Source organism: Fukomys damarensis, unplaced genomic scaffold (assembly GCF_012274545.1).
Source record: "Fukomys damarensis isolate Sample0158 unplaced genomic scaffold, DMR_v1.0_HiC HiC_scaffold_18, whole genome shotgun sequence".
NCBI classification, from domain to species: Eukaryota; Metazoa; Chordata; class Mammalia; order Rodentia; family Bathyergidae; genus Fukomys; species Fukomys damarensis.
Window position 1 is genome coordinate 23,816,595 of NW_022900930.1, and position 27,467 is coordinate 23,844,061.

Consider the following 27,467-nt stretch of genomic DNA (forward strand, 5'->3'; position numbering starts at 1 on the left):
TTTTTCTTTTTAACACAGCCTGATGGATAAATAATGTATAAATCCTAATCTAGAGACCTGATAAATCTTTAAGAAGACAGAGAAAAATAATGTAACATTTTAAAGTCTTCTTTATGTGTTAGGCCAGTGCTTGAATCTTTTGAATCTTCATAAATTAATTCTACCTATTATCATTTAACTCTGTTGTTTAGATGTTCTGTACCCATTTTACAGATGGGAAAATTTAGCCAAATGTGAAGCTAAGCTTTAACTTCAGGTTTTTCTGACTCTCAAAATGCACTTTCAAACATATCATATTCTGTGCAAAAACTGGAAACTGGATACCTTAGAAATGAAAGCTGAACAGATTATCCAGTTTCAGGGTCATGTACATAGGATTAAAGTAGTACTAATGCTGATTGACTTAAGCAGCAATAATGCTCAGCTAGAATTTTTCCTTGACTCTGTCTTCCCAAGGTCTTCAAAATTTCAGCACCTTTCCAAATTAGAGCTATTGCATTTATCTACATTAGCAATTATCTTAGGTCCCTCCCACTTAGAACATTCTGGGATTTTACTATGTGCAGCTTCATCTTTTAAGTTTTCATACTCAAAGTCCTCTTTGCCTTAGAGAAAAGTAATACAGGTTTAATGAGAAGAAACCTGAATCCTGCCTTCTTCTACTTTGATATGTAAGGCATGTTTCAGTAAGTACATGATGACACTGCCAACCCAGAAATGATTTATATAGTCAGTGAAAATTACATGAGGAACAGAAAATAAGATTGGGATATAAAAATAAAGCAAAAGAGGCAATAAGAAGTACAACACTAAGGCAAAGTGTTACTTTTAATGGTATAATAATTTAAACAATTAAATGAGATTTTTCTTTCAAAATAAGCCCTTTGGAATGTCATCCAGCAGTTCGGGGATCTGTATCATGTAATTTTAGGTGTGATGCAGACCTTCATCTTTGCAGAATGACATTTATTTCTGGAAATATATACATATTTGTAGTGGAAAAATATTAGTATAGTTAGACATTTATGCTGTGTTAACTGTCTAATTAAAAATAAGAATCTGGTGCATTACAATAAGGTCATTTTCATGTGGTATGAAAGGAAGCTCTAGAGGTAGTTCTATAGGAGGGATTTCAAAATGTTTTCATCCTTCTTGATGACATTGATATGTTTATAGCTCCCTGAGGATTTGTCAAAAAATAAGTGTTATGGTATAAAATAAAGAAAGCAACTTTCATCAATATCTTCAGCAAGTGACAAAAGTAAGATCACCCTCACAATACTACAGCTGATTGGGAAAAGAATATATAACATAACATCCAAGTATCTGCTCTACAGACTGGGACTGGGTATACCACAAAGGCAAAAAACAATAAACAGACGTTTCACTGAAACAGAATCAATAGCAATGACGAGTAGCTGATGGGCAATAATCGATACTGACAGAGCAGGCTGGTCTATGACTACAAGGAATGGAGCTGGTTTCTGCATTTGAAAGGTTAGAATCCATGCCAAAACTAGCAAACAGATCCCTCGACTACAAATTACAAATGTCACATGTATTCAGTACAGAAAATGCTCTTGATCCAATATCGGTCGCTTCATTCACAATTGCATAAGAACTAATTCACTTTCAACTAGATTGAGTATTATATTACTTTTAAAAATAAAGGACAAACTATAATCACCTATTCACAGAGTGTAGGTAACATCACCAACCAAAACACGTAATAATTTCTATACTAAGCAATTAATTTACTCTAGCATTGACAGAGTACCCAACTCAGTGACTTCTACTCTTAAAAATTTCCAATCAAATAAAAAAATTCCAATCACAATCTACATTTGGTAATTTGCAGGAAACCAATGTTAAATCAAGAATTCTTATTTAACAAATATTTAAGAAGTCAAATTTCAATTTTAAAGTAGTCAATTTCATAAAAAGTATGTATCTCCTTTTCCTCCCCAGACCCTTTAAAAATAGTGAACAAGTTAATCAGAAAGTCACAGAGAATGGAAGCAAATATTATCAGTGGATGAATGACTTCAACACACTGTCAGACAATGGAAAACATTGAGATTTTTCCCTGAGATGTGGTAAAAGCATGAAGGACAGGGGAAATTCAGTTAATGAAAGGATCCTTAGATATTTTTTAGAACTTCTCATGTGCCCGGCACTATTTTGGTATTGAGTGAACAACAATCAAGAAAGCAACAATGAACTCACAAATACACTCATTAGGGAAGAAAGAAAATTGAAAAAATAAATGTGTGTGATAGTTAATTGGAGTGTCCCCTTGAACGGACAGAGGGATATATCCTAATGAATATAATGTGTACATTAGTATGTCACGTGGTATAAAATGCTGTGGAGAAAAACAAGGCAGGAAAGGAGAACAGAAAGTAAAAGAGTTATAAAACTTTAAGATGGAGCAGAGAAAGACCTCACAGAGATGCTGGTATATAAGCAAAGGCTTAAGGCACAACTTGCTTAAGGGAGCAAGTCATGGGGTATCAGGAATGTAGTAGATTATATCTTTCTACCTGGCCTCATCATACTTTCCTGAAATATTGACTTTGGGCTTGGCATCCTTGTATCTATGGAATATGAGTTTCTGTGGAGTGTGTCACATCTAAGAAGAAGTTTCAAATCCACTTTCTAGATCAGATATTCTCCCTTGAGTTTTTGCTCTCTATTATAAATCTACTATGTAGATTACCTGATCTTCAAATGAGATTTGTGAGGATGAACCCAGCAAATACAGGATGCGATTGCCAACCTATCATTATTAATTAATATAATTTCTTGAGATCTGGGGATTGCTTGTAATAAATGTATTCTGGTCAAAGGGAAAAGAGAATGCAAAAACTCAGAGGCAGAAGTACACCTAACCTGCATAAGAAATAGAGGCCAGCAAAACTGGCAAGGAATAAATGAGAGGCAGATTCTGTAGCTAACCCAGCAGCCAGAGGAAAGCTGTATCACCCTGGAGAGACTAAAGACAAGAAGTCCCAGGTAAGACAAATGACAGAACTTTGGGTGAATAATGGGGAACAAGCTGAAAGTATAAATATAGAACCATCCTTATCTAACGTAAACAGTCTCCCTATCTACATTTACATACCCCCTCCAACCTGCAGCTTAAAGAGGAAGGGAAGATTTTGGGACTTGTGGGACCCAAGTATTATGGAAGGCAGAGTTGAGGTAGAGAGTTAAAATGGAAATGAATTGTAGCTATAAAGAAAGAACTTATACTATCAATATCGATCAAAATATTTTAAAATCCTTTAGAATTACTTTTAGAGCCTCCTTACAAACCATGAAAAAAGATCTTATCATGTACTAGTTATTTTTAACTAGACAGGGTTAACACAGCATAAATGTCTACGGACCCTAGCATTTTTACCACAAATAATGTGTATGTTTCCAGAAATAAATTTCATTCTGCAAAGATGAAGATCTGTATCACATCCAAGATTAAATATATACTACAAAATAAGTGGTTAAAAGTCTTACGGGTAGCTGCTTCTAGAAAGGGAAATAGGGTGGGATGAGAGATTATTTTTCATGTACGCCTTTTGGTAAGGTAATATTTAACTTACTATGTAGCTACAGTAAATATTTTTAAGTGAAAATCTCATTAGTGTGTTTGCAGTGCACAATGATGCCGTTCGTTATGGGTGGTAGGGACGCGCACAGGGCATTCGTTCTCCTTCCTCCTCTTCTCGTTCTCCCTCCCTCTTCGCCTCACCTTCCGTTCTCCTACGCCTTCCCCTTTGCAGCAGATCCACCTCCCTGATTCCTACTATCTTTTATTTGGCCCTTAAACTATTTACACTTTGGGTTTCTCTTTACATAATTTGTGAAAGAAAAAATACTTAAAATGACATAACTTACTCTTGCAGAAGCCCCACTAATTATACTATCTGCTTGATATTTATAAAGTTTGGGTAAAACATCCTGTTAATGTACCTCTGAGGTAAGGTAATAAGACGTTATATGTGACACAATGATCAATGAAAATCTCTTCTTTTAGACAGAGCTCTAATTTAAAAATCTCCATAGCTCTTTCAAACTTTGATGTTCTCTCTCTCTCTCTCTCTCTCTCTCTCTCTCTCTCTCTCTCTCTCTCTCTCTCTATTACTTTTTATTTTTATTTATTTTTTTGGTACCGGGGATCAAACTCAGGACCTTGTGTTTGTGCGGCAAGCGGCAGAACCACTGAGCTAAATCCTCAGCCCAGATTTCTCTTTTATCTAATATTTCTTTCACTGCCCATTAACTGACTGATTTAATGTTGATCATCAGTATGACTGTGCTAACCACTAATAAACATAGGATGACGGTATTACTCCCAAACTAAACTGTATTATTTGGCTGTAACTGCCCAAGTAAGGAAAATATTTGCTTGATATAACTTTTTTGAGGTGGTATGAGTGGATCAAATCATCCTATGACCAGTGCTGTATGTCCTTCTCTTTACTTTTCACATATGTAAATAATACATGATCATTACTCTAAACATAACATTAAAGAAACAAAGAATAAACAAATAAATAAAATCTCCCCAACTCTATTCACTCAGAAATGTATATGGTTTTCACTTACATATGTTATTTCATATTTTTCCCATTCAAATATAACTGCAAATAGGAACATACTGTATGGGTTCTTCTATAACCTGTTTTTTCATTTAATATATCATATATTCTTTCAGTAATTATCAAAGATCATTTATATTTAAGTCTATAGTTTCAAAGATTATGTTAAATTATGTAACGTATTTAAACAATCTCCCATTGTGATGGCCAATGAGATTTTCATATTTTCTCTCTCCATATATATGTGTGTGTGTGTGTTTGTGTGTGTGTATAATGTTCCAATTTTTTACTTAGAATAAATTCCTAGAAATCCAAATAAACATTACTAAATAAAATGATATAGGCATTTAAGTTTTTAAATTGCTAAATATTACTCCTAAGAGAAATGTATGACAGCGACATTAACAACCTTTCAAAATCTTTGCCAATGTGAGAAATAAAATAATTTCACTGTTTTTATTTCAGTTTTATTGATCATTAATAATGCTGAGCATTTTCTTCATGCTACTCATTTTCTTAGCTACTCATGTCTCTGACAAACTTTTAGTTTTCTATTGTGTCTTTTTAAATTTATTGATTTATAAAAGGTTTTTATATACTAAGAATATCAATACTCTTTTGCAAAGAACTCATTTGCCTCTTTTTATAACTTCTTTTTAAATTTAGTTTCTGGATGGTTTATGGTAAATTTGTAATACTCTCAATTCAGGAAGCTATTTTGAATAGAGTAAATTTAGATGTCATTACTTGTGCCTTTGATGATTAGTAAGTGAAACAGATGACGATGGCTGCTGATGAACTTAGGTCTGCTGATGTGTCTAAATCAAGGCAGCAATCACTCCTTTCCTCTTGTTCCACTTTTCCTAGTCCAAAAACCTACTTGGCACCATGTCAGCATAAACCATAGTGTAGGGACCAGGAAGCAAAAAAGGGAAAAAAGTAGATTTTAAATACAGCTCCAGTAATAAAAATTAAAAGTAATTTGTAGGATTAGCAAGCACAATAACTATTTTAAAGCTATCCTGGCTTGTACTCTTGCCCATAATGTAAAAAGACAATGATATGATTGAGATTGGGAGGCAGAGAAAGAGAAGGAGTAGGGGAAAGTTAAGATCACTATTGCATATGCTGAGTTCACACTATAAATCAAGAAAGTTATAATCATGTAAGTTTCTCATAACTTTGTTTTTGTTTTTGTTTTCTGGTATCAGGGCTTGAATTCAGGACCTTGCACTTGTGTTTTACCAGTTGTATTAAAAGTTATGAGAGGGCTAGGGATATAGCTCAGTGGCACTGCACCTGCCTCACATTTTTAAAATGGTCTCTGGAACATAACCCAATTCCCTATCTTCTCAGTATTTACTTAATTAATAAGTCATTGATCAACTCCGAATTTTACTGAAGCTCAATTTATTAGGCCATAGCTACTCAGGCATTTCATTTCTAGATCCTATGCTTCCTGCAGCAGTTTCAGGCACTGACCAGAACAACTTCTGACACTTAGGAACAATATTTTGATGATTATATAAACCAGAAGTCATGTAAGTGCTTTATTCCAAAAAAGTAATTTTCACGCTTAGATTTTGGCCCTGTAGCTATTTTAAAAGGTATATGTTGGAAAAAATTTTTTTTCTAAGTTTTCCTTTACAAATATATAGTAACTTCAAAATGACACTTGCCACACAGTTTATTATTATATATATTATAATAATATATAAAATATATGTTATTATACTCTGTATATAATATATAATATATAAGAATATACTCTGTATTTAAAAGAAAAAAAATATGTCCTGAGAGAATATCACTGAGTGTTTTAATAGTTGAGAATCTGTCTAGTGGTTGGGTCTAAACAATTTTCTATTAGTCAGTAAACTCTTTTAATCCGCATATCCTATCACAGTTTTCTGTTTCTATTAGTTCGCAAGTGCTGTGAGCAATGAGAGCTCTAGAACTTAACAGTAGGAGCTTCAGTAGTTGTCTTCATGAATGTGTGTTGTAAGCACACTTTTTACTTACCCCACTTATTTGTTGTGACTTCGAGGCAAGTAATGAAAATGATGGGAAAAGAATACAGCGATGGGCTGAGCTGACACAGACTTAACGAAGGGAATCAGAAAAGAGAGGAGATTCCCTCTTTTAGTGTTTTTTTGTCTTCATACTACCAGCCAAATCCATGAATAATACGAGATAGAGTATGGTAGGTAGCTTTTCATTGAAAGTAACACAGACGTAGGTTCAAGTACTATACAGTCTCCCATCCTGTGATGCTGAGAAAGTCATTTGTTTGCTGGAACTCCCGTGAGATCAGCGGTGCCATCTGAAATGTGGCATCAGTACTTCAGAGACTAACTGTGAAAATTAAATTTTCAAGTATCTTTTTCAACCAAGACTTTAACATATATGTCCTTATTACCTACATATTAAGAATGAATTCACTAGCCTCCAATTTTAATAGCATATTCAGATCACTGTGGCTTAAATAATCTGTCTTCCATTTCCTCTATTTTCAGAGGAATAGTGCTATTATCAAGTCAAATCATTTCACAGTTTTGTCACTAGCTATAAAGAGTGAGTGACCATATAGTCAAAAAGTTACACCCTTACTTTCGGGACTCTCCCAGAATTATATGACAAGGTACCTACAAGTTCAGGTAAATGCTTAATCTAAGACACAACTTCTTAGCTCTTTGAGGAAACTTGCCTAATGATTAAGCTTGCAGAGATGCTGCCTCATAAGCTATCCTATGAATTTCATTAAAATCTAGAAATTTTTTTTTAAAGAAGTCTCTTCTAAAAAGTCCTGGGAAAATAATTCAATAAAATTTAAAAGTGCACAGGAAGCCACGAAAAGGCTAATGGGAAAAAAGTTTTAGGCAGATTTTGCCCAATTTGGTACCATCTCAGTGAAACATAATGAGAGTAATCAGAAGAGATCACGACATGGAGCCTGGAGAACAGCATAAATATTCCACAATGTTACAAAATTTTCAAGAAGTGAGGAGAAGTAATGAGGAGCAGTTTTCCTAATAGGCCTTAATTTCTAAGCTAAATTTAATGTGTGTCAATTATCATCATCAAAAACACTTACATCTTGGGTGCCTTGCTTGATGTTAAGAAAGACATTACATGAATTAGCAACTTAATTTCAAGAAGGTTCTATCTTAGATATATTATGGCCTCACAAACTCTTGAGCTGAAAGCCTCAACTCTCACGACTAGGAGGTGTTATGTGATAATGACATTACTTCCCCCTCTTAATTCTGAACAGGAAAAGTATTATATGTAATGATGCCTACATGGGCTTCAGTCAGTCCGTCTTCACTCAGGACCTATATTTTCATTATTCAACAATTCACATATTATATAATTCCCAAGGTGTTTTTTTTCCCTTGGTTGTGGAATTATATGTGCAGGGCTCTTTGAAATTCCCATATAATCTATTCAAATCTATGTTTAAATGTCTACCTGGGATTGCTTTTTATAAAAAAGAATAAAGCTGATAGATTTGGCTTCTGTGCTTAATCGTATCAGAAGCATAAAATTGCTGCCTGTATTTTAAAAAGTCAGGTTGTCTATGAATAGTCCTCTAATATTAGAAATGTAATTCCTGAGTTTAGCGCCTGTTTGAATTGATTAGGAAAACTGCCGCTTGTATGAACATTCAATTTCATACCTTTAACCACTAAAGTGCTAGGTGAAGCAGTATATTTTTAAAAATATTGTTTTAAAAGGTGTTAAAAGATATATTTAAATTCAAATTCTCTAGCATTGTATTGTTATTTAGCATAGTAGACTTAAAAGTAAATTTCTAGTATTTAGCCTGGTTGAAAATAAAATAGCTGTAAGTACATAGCTCCCAGTATAACTTAGTATAATAAGAAACTGCTTTGGAAAATTCAGAGCTCAAAAGATTTGTCAATTATTTAATATTATAAAGGTTACACTTGTAATATTACATGTTACATCTGTAATATACATCACTGTCTTTTACAATATAGCTCCTTAGCTTTAAAGCTCAAAATCCAGAAAATATTCAGGATGTGTTTGATCCAAGTTTCACAATGATCATTACCTACTCATGATTTTAACTATTTATTTTTCACAACAACAATTTCTTCCAGTCATTTTAGGAATTTACTATTCTAACACACGTGGTCTCAATTTGTCCTTTCTTACAGATTTTTACAGTAAATCTCAAAGCAAATTCAGCAGGAGCTGTTCTGTGAAAATAAGCAGTTACACTTATATTTTCAGTTTCCACTGTGAACAGATAAGACAGATTTTTAATGAAGCTACAATGGAGAAAGAAAACAAAGTAAATAAAAGCAAGTAGCTGTGCATGGCCCTAAAATTTACAATGACTATAACAAGCAGAAATCAATCAAATCTCTCACTAGAACAATCTCCATTTTCTTGCAAAGCACAAAAATCACTTGAGCTGAAAGACAACAAAATACTAACCCAAGATATACACATCAACTAATTAAGGGCTGATTTTCTGCAACAGAGAAAAACGGCTCCTTTTTATGTGTCTAAAGTCGTTTTTTCCTTGTAGAAGAATGTTCTCTTTAAGTGATTTGCCTGAATTTCTGTATATTATTTATGTAAAAGGGGTAAGGGGAAGCAGGCAAAATAACATTCTAGCCCCTAAATAAATAAGCTCTGTTTAAAAGGGCAAGGCTAATTCACTACTTTAATGGTGGCGTCCATTAAGCTGGCATAGTAATATTATGCCACTTCAAACTACTGGCAGAACATGGCTAAACTACAAAGAGTGTGATTGGCCCCCTTTTTATAAAAAGATCTGGACATACACACAAACTTTAATTCCATCATGAAATAAGAAAATGCTGAATAAATTAACTTTTTAAAGGGGCCATTATACCTTAGTTCCTCATTACAGATCTCATTACAGACTGTCTTTATAATGCTCACCTGACAATATCATGTAAAATGCTTAGCTTCTAAGGTCAGTCTAAATAAGAGAACAATTCTCCTATTTATAGCAAAGGATGAACTTTTCTCATTTAGACGTTTAAGCAGCTAACCCCTGAGTTTAATGTAATTAGGGAAGGGATATTCAATTTACAGTATCCACAAGTAATGATAATTAAATTGATCCAAAAAAGCTGTTGGTAAGCATAAGATACCTTTGTAATTACATCCCGTTTTCAAAATGACTTTAGTACTGTGAACTCGAAGCATTTCAGCAAATGAAGGCCAATACACATAAAACGAAAACTACAGTAGCTTAAAAGCTAGGCTGTTTAACATAATGAGCAGCACTACCAGAGGGAAATCTCAAAAATATTCTATAACTCACCATGACAGCCTATGTTTTCTCCTTTCCTCTCACAAACATCCATTAAAAATTTGCAAGATAGTCTTCATTTTCACCAAATAAATTCTTCATTACTGTAATCATTTTTTCACTTTTAAAGGAAACTAAAGAAACAGTTTCCCCACTGCTCCATTATTAAAGTTGCTGGTCACTAGCTTCAGTTTTGTGTTTATTTCAAAGAACAGATGAGCGCTATGAATATGAAACCATTTTCCCCGTGAGTCCTGAAGATTAGCTAGGTCAGCATTCCACCAGGACCAAGGTGAAAAATAAACAAATAACCATGTTCAGAGCAGCTGCAGCGATCAGTCTCTGGAAAATTATTCAGGCATTATGAGAAAGACGATATTAAATGCTGCCACTTGCAGCTTCACGGCTCTCTGAATATTCGCATCAGAAAAGGATGAGCACTTAAGGGGTATCATCAGAGAGCTCGCCCATCTGAGCATCTTCCATTAAGTTTTTGCCTTAAAGGAGGAAGGCGGGAACCTCTGCCTGACAGGCAAAAGGCTGTCATAATTCATTAATATCAGAGCTTTGCTCAGGTTCCCTTCAATGAGGAAGGCAAGAAGCCTATGGAAAAGTGCTGAGCACAGAACTTCTTCAAAGATGCTGCTGTAATAAACTCGGCACTTCTTGATTCTACCGCACTAGAGGCTAAAGGCCTTCAAAAGCAAGTACTTCCTATGAGAAAGGTGATCTAATAAGCATCATCTCACCGTTGTACAAACCAACAGTTCCTGTTCAAATCACAAAAGGATAAGTTAAGTGAAATATTTTAAAACATTGCCAAAATAGGAAAGTCAGAAAGTTCCTAGTACTATAAGGCATATACCTTAAAGTAAAACCCAAATAGAAAGTATTAAAGTGAGAAAAATGGCAGAAATCTGGATAACAGAATTTTCAGTATCGCTATTTCTCTTGACAAAATGTTAAGGAACCACACAGAAACACCAGTTTTAAATTATTTCAATTAAACAAGTAATATAAAATGAATTATACAGAGAAAACCTTTTAGTCAGTAGTAATAGTCATTTATTTTTCCAACACAACATTATATACTAATATCTTTTCAGTTTTCTCTCCTAGTTCCCTGCTTAACCCACTAAAAGAACTTATAATGTAGCTAGGTATTTACTCTGTTTTCATTTATATGGCAAAAATAACAGATTAGAAAACTAAAGAGTAATAGATCCATCTGCAAATCAGCAGAAAAGAATGTAGTCATAAAAACAGTAGCAGTAAAGGGGAGTATTATAACTGCATTCCAGTTTTATTAATTTTACTTTATTTTAAAAAGTTATCTGTTCTATTAAACAAAACACTGAAGACAAATGGTCATATATTTTTGAATATCAGTATCATTTTTACAATTCCAGGGAAACATGGTTGTGGGTTAGTGACCCAATTACAGAATTTTTCGTAACTGTTATTAACTTTATTTTAAACTAAATTTAAATATAATATCTATTGCTTAAAGTACATAAAATCAAGACTTAGCATTAATGTATATAATGATTATGAAGGCACAATCTGACTGAACAGAAATCAATAATGGTATTTAATGACTTCATGAGGAAAACAAATGACCCTCGCACCCTTAATGGATTAATGTGAGTTATGAGCAACACAACATAGCATAATGCTGACCCAGTCTCACTCAAAGTGCTATCACTTTTCATATGAGTGCCTTAAAGCCTTATCAAAGGAAATTGTGTTTTAATGCTATTTCGGGTGTCATTTTTGAAAGGATTTTTACAATCCCATTTCATAAAGCATAAAGCATGCTCGGAATTGTTACAAGGAGCTTCTGTCATTGGCACATGTACTAGGTCACCCTTTGAAAGCTTTCCAATGAAACAAAATCCTAAATACATAAAAGGATAATAATTTATAATATTATTAAACAACTAGTTTATTGTATCTTTTCTGAATACATATTTCCTTAATGTTACTCTCAGAATGTTATTTTGTTCCCCAAAGAAATAAACCCATGCTACATACATGCATCCTGGCTAATTTCACAACATAAAGCACAAGTGTTTCAAAAGACACTTATAAACAACTCGATCAAATCACACCTAAAGAAGATTCAGCAAGAAGTTTATATGCAGCTATTAATTTGTAAAGTCATTAAATATTCTAGGAAGTTTAAGCGAGGAACTTTTCTTTCCTTCTAATAATTAACTGTCCTTAGGTAGAAAAAGTGTCATAACTCTTCTCGTAGAATCAAATCACAGGAAAATATGAACCCTCACATAAATAAGCCCCTCCCCTTCCTTTCACTTCCTGAATAGATGTTAAAATACCTCACTTTACAGAATCATCTGCACATAGTTTGATTTTTGACTGTTAAAATATGATGATCGTGGTGATATTAAAAAAAAAATTTTTTTAAACAAGCTGTAAAAGAAAAGCTTTAATGAACTGAGGTTTCCAGAACAGCAGAAGCCTATGCTGAAACAATTCAGTTCCATCCTTGGCTAACAACTAGATCCTACTACGTACATGATTTGGACCCGACGTGTCCTGGAGAAAATTTTTTTTTTTAAATTTTATACTTTTCTTTCTTTATAGAATGCTTTAAATATAAATTTAAAGCTTTGCCCATACCGATCAAATTCAGCTTAATATATCAAACCTAAGTGGAAGATAGTGCAAAGGAGACCTCAGGATTTACTTAATAAAACAAAAATAGGGCAGTCATTATTTAATTTTTTCAAATCTCATTTAAATTTGCAATGTTTTATTCAAGTATCGCTTAACAGCAATTAATAGAGGTTAGGAGAACATAACAATAATCTTTCTCTTAGAAAATATAACAAAAACAGAATTTTTAACAGTTTCATTTTCAAACAGCTCTCTGTAGTAAAAGGCCCTGTTTGCTGTTAAAGAGGTCTATCATGAGAGTGTAAATTCTGGACATTCTATGAAGCTCTGTTAAACTTTCATACTGATGCATATTCAAGTATTTAAAACATATTTAAAACAACTATTCTTCCATAATTATTTTATCATTTCCAAGAGGTTTTTAAGGATCTCGAGAGAACATCTTAAAGGTATCTACTACTATTACTAGTCAAGAAAGCAACAACAAAAAATGTAGGTAGAGGAAAGACAACATTTTGTTCAATATACATGTTAATCACATTAACAGTAAAAACTCACATGAACTTTAAGATACAAGATGCCATGAGAATTTCAACACAGAAAGCCGTCCCAAAAATGTTGTAAATATGCAAAGATTTTAATTCCTATCAAGTATTTGAAACCAATACCAATAGGAATAGTCAAGATATCTTGAAGCCGTAATTCAGTTTATTATTATTTTCTCTAGCATAATTTATAATTCATTTCTGACAGATTCAGGAGTCAGTGAGCAAAACTTCTAGTAATCTCTCAAAAGATGTGGCACAAACAGGAAGTTCAGAATAGTAACAAATGCGCAATGACCCACAGAAGCTACTACAGTTATTTCTAAAAATAGCAGGGTTTCAGTGGCTTGGGATTTTCATGAAACAAAACTGAAAAAATTCTTAAGATAGAATCAGGAAACTGTAGCTAAAGATTCCTGACTGACATGAATATTACTTCCTTTATCCCAAAGGATATAATAACTTCTCAAGCAAATGTAGCATCATAATTAGCTATAATTGACTTTGTCTTTTAATTTTTAAGACAATCTATAAATTATGGATTGTTTTGTCAACTGGAAGACAGTTTTTGTCACCATACCATATATCCCATTATTACAATCAAAACCAAGTTCCTTATCAGGATTATTCTGCAGTCTGCTGCACTTTAAAATCACTTCAGGAAATGTTAGCTTATATTACTGAACCACACTGCATAATTTTGACATAATTCGAACGTGGCTTCAAATACTTCAAAAATGTGTAGTACCACTAGGAATTAACAGAGAAATACTAGTAATGCGAATTTATAGAGAGACCCTACCCTACCCTCATTGCCTCTTGTTTTGAGAACCACACCATCTTGCTCTCTTTCTGCGCTGTACTCTGGCTCGCCCATCTCCTTCCTCTGTTGAGCACACCTGCTGGGAGACGCAGTCCACTGCCATTCCTTTGAGGTTAATGGAATGCTAGTAGGTACCTATTCTTCTCAGCTGCTCCGCAGGCGTACTTTACCTGGAACACTGGGAATCAGTGAAGCAACTGAAAGGGAAGGATTTATTTCTCTCTTTCCAATTACGGTTCTGCATCCCAATCCTTTCCTTCTTACTTTACACCAACGTCCGCGGCAGCACCTGCTGACAGTGTAATGCAATACTAGTACAAATTTCCTCATGTCAAAAGCAGATTCTGTAGGTGTCCTACATTAAAATCTATGGTAAAGTGTTTGAAGCTAATAAAAATACACCATTGAGACTTTTTATAAAAATCTACTGAATATAATTCACATTTAATAAACTGGAGAAAAATAACATTATTTTCACCATGTTTCAAAAATTTCAGTGTAATCCTTTAGTAAATTGAAAAATAACACATACCACTATCACTTTGACATTAACATAAATCACTAACAAAATTTCTACATATCTAAAGCTAATATTTTAATTTTTAAAGCTAATATTTTATAAATATAAATGTTAATTAGGGTTGGATGTTTAGCATTAAAGCATATGCTTAGCTTGTACAAGGTCCTCAGTTCAATTCCCGACACCAAGAAAAAAAGAAACTGAATTAATACTCGTGGCTAATGAGTTTGATTAGAAGTTCTAATAACTTAAAAAATATATGTATGTACAAAAATTTCACTGCATATTTTTAAAGTAGTAAAACTAAGCCAATAGGCAATACTGTTTGACAATATTCACTGATATCTATGTAGTGAAGTTCATCCACTCCTCTTACAAACTTCCAGGGATTCCAAATTAAACTGCATCTCCTAAACTTTACTGAGGATATTTCTCCTGTAATGATTTTTGAAGACAGTTTTCTGCCTTAAAGTATACTTTTTTTAAGTACTGCATTAAAAAAAATTTTTTTTATTGGTTCATTTTAGGTATACAATACAGTTACATCCATCATTGGAATCTTGTACCTTTACATGACCTATCCTTTGGTTCTTATTTTTTCCCCATTCCCCTGGCTTCCCTTCATTAATTAAAAAAAGATTATATTCAAAGAAAAACTTCATTATAAATGTTTATTTGCAAAGTAGTACTTAAAAATCAAAAGTAGGATTCCTAAACCTCAATACCTAGGTCAGTAAAATAGTACAGGATGCCTTAGATGAAACCAAACTTCCCAATGAGACCCTTTATTTTATACAAATGAACCCAGAAACAATTTCAAGGGCTGTATTATTCAGAAAAGCATTTATATAAAGGGTATTTATTCAAGTAATTCTTTAACATAACTGAAATAAGTGACAGTGATATTTAGTTTCAAACAACAATTTAAGCACAGCCTGTTACATTTACTTTCCACAAATCAAAGTTGTAACTAAGAGTACACCAATATTTTCCCTATTTTCTTACATTATCACACACCATCAACAGCATGGTATTTCTTTGGTGAGCTCTTGATTCGGAAGGGCTAGTACAGAACAGTACTGGAGAATGCTACTATTTACTTAGTCTCTTTGCTAGGTAAACAGAAAGAGAAAGTGGGGCGAGGTCTAAAGGGAAGGAAGAGGGAGGGAGAGAAGAATTTTAACCACTTAATACGATATAAATGCAAGTTGAGCAAAAATTGAATATTTTGTTAATTTGTATAACAGGAAGTATAAAATGACAATTTGATCACATTTATTCAATACAAGAATCAACTGATTTAAAAGACGCCTGCCTGAGTGATGCTCAAACTAGTCAGTATTTAAATAAAAGTCCTGCCTGAGTGACACTTGGGGTAAACTTTTCAAAGATAATACCTGTTGTGACTAAAGATGCTCAACTTAACCATGGAGCTACCTAAGGAACTCTTACTGAGTCTCTTATGAGTGGTTTTCATAACTAAAACTGACAAAAAATTGCTGTATCTCCAAAGATTATTCATTTATTGATGAAATACCTGAATAATGATAACTGATCAAAAAGACAAATATTTTATACAGCAATATTATGTTCACAAAGAGCCCCGATACCAATAATTTATAATACTTTGTCAATCTGGTGGTTAGGAATTCATAGAGGAATAAATAGCCCGAACTTGCACTATGTGGTGGCCTCCTGATGCTCACCACTTGTTTCTTACACAAGAACAGAAGTAGGGAAATGGAATAGTAGTTTCCACATAGTAGAGATGGCTTCGGTGAGTAACTTCCAAATAATAGTGTGAAATGCAGTAGGAAAACCAAAGCACCCCAGAATGTTATGCTGACGTGAACTGGGTTATGTAATATCTTATATACTTCTGTCTCAGGGAATGTAAATAAAAAATAAATAAATAAATGTTATGGCAAAGCAAGTGAGATTGACTAAAAATGAGGGTCATTATTATTGTTATTATTACCCATATTCTGCAATAAGAAAAAGTGTATCTGGAAATTTTGCACAGCCTGCACTGTACATTTGCCCTTGGAAAACTGTTACTGACAAACAAAAATATACAAAGCCAGGGAAAAGGGAAATAGATACCTCCTAAAGTGAATGAGTGCATGTAGTAATAGCGGCTGAAGACTTTCTAGATAAGCCAATTTTAAATAATGATTTATGAATTTAAATGCTTTGCACTTTAAAAATATGAATGTTGTTATATTGGAAAGTAAAGTGTATTTGAAAAAATAACTGGGATGTTACAGTACATGTAATCTAATCCCTTTACAAAAAAATTAAAAAGCCAAAAAAATAAAAAAGCTTGCCCAGGTTTGCATAGCTAGTTTTACTTGGCAATCACCCTCGCCACACACAGCACATTTTAACAGATTCCAGATCCACTGATACTTGCGATACATTGTTATAATTACCTTCTTCAATGACATTTCATTGCTTACAGGAAATAAAAATTCTTCATTCATTAGAGGTTCTGCATGATCTAATCTCAAACTTTTTACCAAGGTCAAGCTAAATCTCTAGACCTTTCTGCTAGGGGCATCACCTCAGTTTTGGCAAACTCGCCTCACTTTTTTTTTAGATGTCTAAATCATTCACAGCTTTGAAATATGTCTCTAGTAACGCTTTTCCTGATCTTAGCTGAGCATCATTGTTCTCAAACAGAATTTGGTCTTTGTTTCTCTTATATATTTTACCATATTCTACCTTGTGTTATATTATTTACATGTTTGAGGTTCCCTATTAGACTGTAATGTGTTAAGGCTATATATGTTCAATCACTACCCATTAGGGCAAATTTTTAAAAAGATCAATCAGACCATTCCTTTTGTTGTTGTTATTTTTTCCAGCCCAAGGGTTTTGCACTGAGATAAATTTTTAAATTTTCTTTTATATTTTGAGATAGGCTCACACAAAGTTACTAACTTGCCCAGGCTGGGCTTGAGCTTGCACTCTAATACCTCAGCCTTCCACGGTGCTTGGATTATCGCCATGTCCTGGCTACCTCCAGCCTCATTCTTTGTTTAAATCTAAACAGCCTCAATGATTTATCCCCTCCCTACTTCTTCCACTTCACTCCATGCCAATCACTGCCTTGCTTACTATTCTGCAGCCTCACTGGCCCCCTTGCTGATCTGTAACAGTAACGAGTCTTCTCTCTGTTACAGGCTTTAACACATGCTACTCCCTCCTACTCTGAATTCATTTTCCCCAGACCTGGCTTGACTGGCCGGTTCACATCTTGCAGCTCAAATGTCATATCCTCAGAGAAGCACTCCCTGACCACCCTGTCCAAAGATAACCCACACTCCTCCTTCCTGTCACTCTGTTACTGGTCTGTTCAACTCCACTAATCTCATGCCCCTCCATATCATGGTTTATTACTTCTTTAGTAATTACTGGATTATTATCTGATTCCAGCAATAGAATATGTTCTATTATGGTAGGAAGTTACTCTGTCTTTGTTCACTGATAAGTTATCAAAAAACTAGCACAGTGTAGGCACCCAGAGCCATGCTGAACAAATTTATGAATTTTTCTCACCATCTCTCACTATTATTAACATTGTGTTTCATATATATCATGGCTGGAAATAAGTATTTGTATAAGAAAGGAAGAAGTTAATCAAGTTAGTTTCTTAGCTTCCATAGCAGTGAAATTTTATGTATAATTTCTAGAAAATAGGTCCTGATTAAAAACATTTGTCAAACTGCATAAGATTTTATAAATACAAAGATATAATAAAATAACATTAAAATACAATACTCCAAAAGAAAAAAGAAAAAAAGGGGAAAGAGAGGGAAGAGTAAAGGGAGGGAGAAAGAGAAGTGAGCCAATGTTTGCTTAGGGAGCATATATTGTTATCTTTACTGCAAAAGAATTTTAGATAATTTGTAAGCAGTAAGCAAGGGTTTTGTGAAATTATGTTAGTCTGTTACATGTGAAGAGAAAACCATCGATCATTCCAACAATATGGCATTCTTACTGCCACTTAACTCAATAAAGGTTGGTTTTTCTTTCTATTAAAGTCTAAATATTTTATACATGCCCACTATGTGAGCTGCATATCTCCCCCATGCTGTAAATCTACATGAAATCTAAATTTTTAATTTACTATTAAAATATGCAAAGGCTACCACACAGTTCTTAAAAATATAACACTAGTTTGGATATTCTACTCTAAACCATTTTAAGTCACAGTATTACTCTCCTGGTAAAAATAATCATACAATGGACACAGAAGCACATGTCTACAATCCTAGCCACTCAGGAGCGCAAGTTCTAGGCCAGGAATGCAGAGCATATAGTCACAAATAACAAAATCACTGCAAGATGAAACAGATACAAAATGACCTTGTGACTACTGAATAACATTTATGTAATTAAGAGTAAGGTACAAGTGACAAATGAGACAGCAAGTTTGAGAGCTCATGAACAACCTGGACTATAGAGTAAGCCCTTTTCTCAAAATCAAAAACAAAACAAAAAAGTGAAAAACGAAGGTTCAAGGGTAGATCAGTGGTATAACTCCTGCCTACCACATGTAAGGCTCTGTATTTGATCTCTAGCATTGGAAAAAAAAAAAAAGGAAAATGAATCATATTGTTTTTCTTTCAGTAGTTGCAAAATTATTGTTAGGCTCAATTCCTTCTTTTTCTCATCTCTTGCTACCTTTCTTTCCTCATCAATCTTATACTGGTTTCTTTCAGAACTTTTAAATTATTAATGCTTTCTGGTTTTATATGCACATGCAAATTATATTACATATTACATAACTTTCTTTATATATAGTCTCCATTTTAGATTGCTCAATTAAAATAAAAACTTTCCTCCTGAAAAAGTTTCTTAGTATTCTAAGACACTGAACTCTTCTAAGGTACTTAACCTTTCTATCTCTGATATCTCTCCCGGCATCTGTTATCTCCTTATTTCTTACTTCCCCTTGAATTTATGATTTTCTTCCTTTGTTTTCTGGATTTGATTTCTCATGTGGTTTCATAAATGAAATATAAATACAAAAACAATGTAAAATTGACATTGCCAGGCTTGGCTATGCTCTCTAGCATTATGTTCAGTATCACTATGCATATGTAGAATAAATTTATGTGTGTGAGCACCATACCAATTCATAAAATTAGAAATCTTCATTTTCCCCTTCTGTGACACCACCAAAAGAAACTGTCTCTGACAATGGAAATTAAACAGATCACCAAAACACCCCATTTTTGTTTTCACTTTCATTTTTTAGAAGCCTATTTTGGACAGCCAGCTACTCCTCTAGAATCATCAAGCCTACGTTCCACCTCTGTCTACTTTCCCCTGGTCTCTTAAACCAAACGATTTCAACAATAAGCTCTTTTAAGTTGCAAATCCTGTTTCTTTGCAGTTGTCAACATGTCCTCTCCTATCACTATCCACGTGTTTCAGATATCTTGGTCATTAACTGGGAACAATTAATCATTATTATCTAGGTCTTTATATTTGCCACCTCATGCAAAATATACTCACTTTCCCATCTGAAAATCTGTTGTCCACTCTGCAAACCGTAGCTTAAAATTTATTACATCAATATATATACTTCCTATAGCCTACCACAGTCTAGAATTTGTTATATTTACCCAATCACTGAGAGTCTTTATTTATATGGTAACAAAAAAACATTACTGCATTTCATAAATACTGATAGAACACCTACTATGTGTACCCACTAGCCTTGAGGTTAAAGGTTAAATAATCTCTTGGATCTAAATTTAGAAATATCTCAAGCTTTTATCATCTATGTTACATAATCAATTTTTTGAAGCTAGAGAAAAATCTCACTTTACATTTTGTAAAAGATGAATATAGCCAACATGTTTAGCATAAAAATGGGGCCCTTACTAAACTGTATAAGCATATCAATTTTTTCCAGAGGTATGGTTGATTAGTATACTATTACAAGTAGTAAAACTAGAATCTGTATTAATTTGATTGCCCATACCAAAGGAATATTATTTTGCATTATGAAAATGAAATTACTCTTTTTGTCATTATTTCTCAAGACTGCAGTTTTTAAACTGCACACACTTGCTGGGTAGCAGTTAAATACAGTTAATTCAGTCTTTATGTTAATTGAAAGTAAAGAGAAGGTACAGCACAAAACAATAACAATAATAACCACTACTTAGAATTAAAAAGCTCTTTACATTTTATTAGGGACTCTTAGTTCAGATACTCTGGCATCAGATAAAAGAAACATGAAATTATATTATGACATTGGTTTGTAGTAGCTGTAAAAAAGGCTTTCTACAGCCAATTCTTTTTCTACATTGTATTCCACACCCCAGTGATTTTTTAAATTCTAGAAATTATGTTCAAGAATTAAAGGAAATATGCACTGCAGATTTCTCTTAACATTGCTGACATTCAGAACAAAGTTAGGACACAGGGTAAGGTACAGTACAGATGAATCACATAAAGGGAAATTAGGAAGGAGAGGGCCTGAGCTTGACAGTGAAATACAGTTTTCTGTTTGTATTGTTTTGTCTACCTTAAATAACTAATACCATCTGGAAGATTTCAAGGGAGTAGATTTGTCATGAAACCATCTTAGAAAGTTCAGTTTCCTTATGGAAAAGTCAGTGCATATCAAGAACTATCTGTATTAAAGTAAATCCTTTAAAACAAGGCTGGAACTCAATTGGATCACCCTTAGGCATTTGGCTGAGAAGGTAAGACACAGTCCAGACTGAAACTTTGTGCTCTCCTAAATAAAAGTGCAGCATGTGGAAGTTCTTTTTATGCTACATTTTCTGCTGGCTTTCACGTTCCTAGGTCTTACAAGAAATATTTATTACCAAGATATTTGCTAATTTACTTTGATTTAGTCTAATTCTTTTTGAGAGTGACTTTTCATTACATAAGAATATAATTGGATATATTTTTATTGCATTTGAATAGCACTGTTTATTAATGGTATCAGGCACTGATGACAGAGAACCAAAGACTCCGTGTTCCCCCTTCCTACAATGGAGGTGTCTTGACTTGATGAAGCCATTCAGCCACTTAATAATACAAAGACCCCCATTTGCAATGGTTCAACTTACAATTTTTCAACTTGGCAAGGCACTTTAAATTTTGAACTTTTCCCAGGCTCGTGATATACAGTACAATCCTCTCATGATGCCGGACAAGAGCTGCAAGCAGCAGCTCCCAGTCAGCCCCATCATCACAAAGGCAAACTCACGATAACTGACAGTCGCTCTGTTGTGTGGCTACAATCAGCAGGTGAGGTGCACTAAATACACCGTCAAATAACAGTATTTCATCTTACAATGAACTTATTGAGAGGTAACTCTGCAGTAAATCCAGGAACTTCTATAGTTCCGTGCTCTTCCAAATTCTGTAGCTTATTACAGCAGCTAATGATTCCACAGGGATGCCCCCCACCACAAAATTATTATTAAGGATGGGGTTGAAAAGTAGGAACAATGTTCTTTTCCAATTTTTTTAAAAGTTCATTTAAAATGGTTTTAAAGTAGCTGCTTAAAAATCTCTTAGTGGCTTTTAGCCCCAGAATAAAGCCTGAAAACCTCATTTCAGCTTACAAAGGCTTTTATGGTTGTCCTCTCTTGTACCGTGTACTATAATGACCTTAATCTCTGTGCAGTTCCCCCAGGTTCGGGTCGGGCTTCTGCACGGATATTCCCTCATTCACACATCCCCGACAAGGCTATCACAGCTTAAATACTAACCTGTGGCGCTCCTGAAGGTAGGTTAGTTGCCCATTTTCTGTGTTCCTATTGAATACTGTATCAGGATTCTCAAAACTCCTGTTATTTCTTAACATTTCTTGTTTACTTAAATATTTTTATAAATAGTTTATGAACACTTAGAGAACAAGGATTTTCTTTTTTAGCAATGTGTTCCAAATGGCTCATCAAGACCAGCAACACAGTAAGAACTAAAATTTCAATTTCTAATTTTAAGTAAAAAAAAATTCAAAATCCCCTAAAAGTCACATCAAATTTCTATCCCACTTTTCCTGCCTTGATGTTCACCATTTGCCAGTCTAGAATAAACAATCAATTACTGAAAATTTAGTAAGATTCTAGTGAAACAAACTTATCTATCCTTACTTGATGAAACTTATAGATGGCTTGGTCAGGATAGAAACTGTGTATGATAGCATGTTGCTGAAATTAACATGTGTGTTTTTGTTTCAGAGTACGAAGAAAAATAATTTTGAAATCTGAAATGCTCATTTCTACAATGTTGCCATCAGGCAAAGGGAACTCTATAGACTTATTTTTAAAATGAACCAATGCTGCTTAGAAAACAAACAAACCAATAAAAAATACCTCTTATCCATAATTAGTAATTTTGTTGATATATTTGGAATTAAGAAAAAAATGTTATAAATACTTTTCCTTCTCCTAAAAATATTTATGTGGTCAGTGTTGCAAAAGACATTTACACAACCATTACCAAAAGTACTGATTTATTCATTAGGCCAAAATTTACTTCACTGTCTGCAGGGCAGGTATACTTTATCTTTATTTACATAGCACATGTAAAATAAATTGTTCTTGAATGTGTTTGAATTGATACGAAAAACAGAATATTTAAAATAAAATATTATGTATTTCTTAAAGTTAAAATTAAATACTAAAGATTTGTGATTTGTCCTGAAACACGAGACATTCATGGCAGGTCCATAGTTTGCCACTATATATTAAATGGTAATATTTATATTATCAACTATAATGAACATCTTAAAAACAGCTAATCTTGTCATTTAACTCCTTAAATAATTCAAATAACACAAACTCAAGTAGTATTCAAGATCATTAAAAGTAAATCACAGAATTATCAATAAGTATAATAAGGACCTATTTGTATAATGTTAGTATATTTGAAAAATGGCTACCAGTCCAGAAAAGGTACAAGAGATTTTCTTTAATTCACCATTCTCTTTGAAAATTGATCTTTCCATAATCTTTTATAACCTATAAAATATTAACATTCTCAAATGTAGAAATAAAGACAAAATTAACCTTACTCAAAAGAAAATTATATCAATATTAAAAACTTCCTGTCATTTTCTCTATGCATTAAAAATAACCCTATGGAACAAATAAGGTAAAATATTACCAGTTACAAAAGGGAAAAACAGGTAAAGCCAATAAAATTCTGTGGGAACGGTCTATTCCCTAAATATAAGAAGCAGTTTCACCTAAAGATAAACGAGGCATCTGAAGATAAATGAATGCAACTGGAGAACATAACGTTAAGGGAAGTAAGTCAAACACATAAGCTCAAATACTGCATGGTTTTACTTACATAAAGAAACAAAAAATATATATACAAATAATGACTAAAATAGATAAGGGCAAAATAGGAAGTAGGAAGATGTTCATACACTTCCCCAAATTACGTATTTCAATGTTTCAAAAAGATTAATACATATGCTAATTTGTTCCATTTATACTATCAGTTCATACTAGATCAAAGAAAAGAAAATTTTGTGTTATCTTTTTTTTGTGAAAATCTTTGGTTTATGTCTTGTACTCTGAGTAACTACTCTGAAGATAACAATACAAAGTGTATTAACTGTTATTCTTTTACTGTTTTGTTATCAAATTCTTATTTTTTCATAAAAGAAAGAATAATAAAGCACTCTGACAATAATGAAGACCATAACCTAAACTATGAAGGTGAACCTTTTAGAGCTTTCAATAATAACAAACAGCCCACAGCAGCTTGTGTACCAGAGTCACCACTGACCTAAATGACGCTTGTGGAGCTGAAACTCCAGCTCTACAACGGACCAGCTGTGTGGTGTCAGGCCAGTTAACATCTTTTTAAAAAATTCAATTCTTGTAAAATGAGTGATAAAAAGTAGCAACTGTTTTATATGGGTTGTTAGGATTAAATACATTCACCTATACATAACATTGGAAACAGTGCTTAGCACTATTTCCTGATAGCACTCATTTTCTGCTATCTGTTAGACACTGATAAATGCCAAAATTAAACTGCTAGTAAGAAAAGTATTAACTTCTTAACTGGCATATTAATAGACATATGGACAATCTTTCTATAATTCTATACCCTTTGAGCTATAATTTCTTGTTGAGTTGTATGGGATAGCACATTACTCCTTTTATTTTGGGTAACTCCATCTCTAACTATTAGAAACAATGGTCAAATCACTTCCAGAACTGATGTCAAAACAACCTTAACATCAGAGAAACTGAACGCCTATATTAGGTTTATTACATTATCTATGTGATGACAAATGCATCAAATAATTGGTTTGCAACTGCCCTACAATATGACATAAAGCGCTAGTATGAAAAAGAATTCTAGATAAATGTAGTGTTAAACACATAAACGCACACTAATATACATCTATCTGGATAAATGTAGTATTAAACATATACACACATACTAATATACATCTACTATTATTTCTACAATCTACTATTTCCACTGGCAAGATTTATAGGCATGGAGACAATCACAATATTATTATCCCACCTACAAATGTCATTATTATAGCTATAAGCAAGTAATAATTTTGTATTTTTGGCACTACACATATAACACACATTGATGAGGCTGGTTTTAAAGTTTGAAATGTAATGTACTAAAGTATGAAATTGTGATGTACTAGTTTTTAAGGAAAATATATCTGAAATAAAAACAAATGTGATTTCTTTTGTGCATGAATTTCTTTTTTTCTTTTTTTTTTTTGGTATCAGGGATGGAACTCGGGTCCTTGAGCTTACAGGGCAGGCCACTGAACTGCTGAGCTAAATCCCTGGCCCTGTGTATGCGTTTCTAAAACAGCATGAAAATTTGGATATTCTTATTTTCCATGAACTATTTAAGTATTTAATGTAGAACACTAAAAGAAGTCCAAAAATATTGACCTTAAAGATTAATGCAAAATTCGAAATTTCTATAATTCAAACAATGAAGATAAGTGCTAGTAATTGTTTTCTTTGATCTTCTTTATTTCGATACAATGACTGTTTAATATACTATATTACAAAGAAGCCAACCAATGGGAGAAAACTATGAAAAGAGATCACATTCCTTGGAAATATCTACTAAGGGTTTCTGAAAAGAAATGACATGAAAGTATACTTCTCAAATAATTTCAAATGTCTCAGAAGTAATGTTATCTCATATAAGATAACACCTATGGGTATACATTTTCACAGGTGAGCAATGAAAATCATACTAAAATTTCAAAAGGTTAAGAAATAACCTTTATTTCCTCTCATGTTAATCTAAAGTGAGGTGACTACTCGATGCCAAAATTTAAGTCACATTGATATATTCAAAATCATATGTGGTTCTTATAGGTCACATTTAGTGATACAGCCTTCCACATTTTATATTCTGATATTAGAAGAAAAACAAAACAATATAACTGCTATTATAAGAATATCAGTAAATCTATAATATGGATATAAATGCATCTGTAATTAGTTATTTTACTATTATTCTGAAAGAAATCACAAACTCAAAAGCATTTTGTAACTAAACCATACATATTTATACTAAAATAATAATTACTGTCTGAATATCAGTAGTACTTCTAGTTCAGTATGTCCAAATGAAAACTAATATTTTACATATTTAACACTACTATTTAATAAATTTAGTATATAAATGATGGTTTTTGTTTTCAGGTTAACAAGGAAGTACTAAAGTGTAAGTTAAATTTATATTCAATTAAGACATTGTACCTAAATTTACTACAGTGTTGTGCGCTGCACTAGAGAAATTGCTTCTTGAGTATATTACATTTTTCCTCACCCCAAAATAATCAGAGAGGAAAGAAAATGAATGACAAAAGCAAATACCACCTCTTCAATTTTGATGTAAATACTAAAGATCATTGAATTCTTATTCTAAGAATATTTTGCTTGTAAAGTAGGATAAACTACCTTTTAAAAGAAATCTAAGTATAAATGTAAAGTTGATGTTTTACATAGAACAATTCATCTTTAAAAACAATATATTTGAAGGCTACAAATTACAAACAGGAACTATGTTTTAGAAGAATTTCAGAAAAGTCACAGTAAAGGAAGAAAGAAAATAAGGTATCAGATACCTCATCTATGGTTAGAAGTGCAAGATAAAGAAAATTTATTTAAATTTTAGGTTTACATATGGGTTTTTTGTCTCATTTCTGGTTTTGCTTAAAACTTAAGAAATTAATTTTTCAGTCCATTTAAAAATGAATTTAAATCATGCTTTAGAAAATCTTAACCTCTAATTTTCAGAGTCTGTGGTATGAATCCTTAGTTATTATTTTGGCAAAATGAAATTTCTTAATTCAAACCCCAAGGAATATATAAGGTGATTATGCTTTTAAAAGTGAAGAAATAGGTCTCTTCAAACAGACTAGCATTTAGTAGAAAGGAATGGAAATTTTCTAAGCCTTTCAGAATCAATAAAATGACTCAGTATACATCTCAAAATCACTCCCTGAATATCCAATTCTCTTTTCCCTGAAACAATTACCTAAAAATATGTCAGTTGAGAATGGATACATTAAAACCATATTTTAGGCAACAATCAGAAATTATTTTGCACCTAGAAATCCATCACATAAATCCAGAGTTAAAATAAGGAGCTTAACAAAATTTCATGAAATGTGTTTTTTTCAAAAATGAAAAGAATGCAAAAACTAAAAATGTAAAAACTGAAATTATATATTCAATTGCTTATTAAATAGCTTATTGATCATTTATACGATACAAAGACATTAGAACTCAAAGTTTAACTTTTCATCTTTACTAACTCATGCACACACACACATACACACAATTTTTTAAAGAAAATTAAAATAACATTAGTTACTTAAGGCCTAGTAATAAACTAAAAAACTGAATTAAAATACTTTTCACACTTTGTAATTCTGAAAATATTTAAAAAACTGGTCTATTGTAGTTTTGAGAAATTTTGGCAAACAATCACGTCAATGGCTTCTTACAGCTTCATT

The 27,467-nt window shown here is 32.8% G+C and overlaps 1 protein-coding gene across 1 annotated transcript in view; it reads right to left on the reverse strand.

Moving 5' to 3' along the window:
• Tenm3 (teneurin transmembrane protein 3) overlaps nucleotides 1-27,467 on the reverse strand; it is a 615,432-nt gene that overhangs the window by 281,776 nt on the left and 306,189 nt on the right. The window lies entirely within an intron of this gene.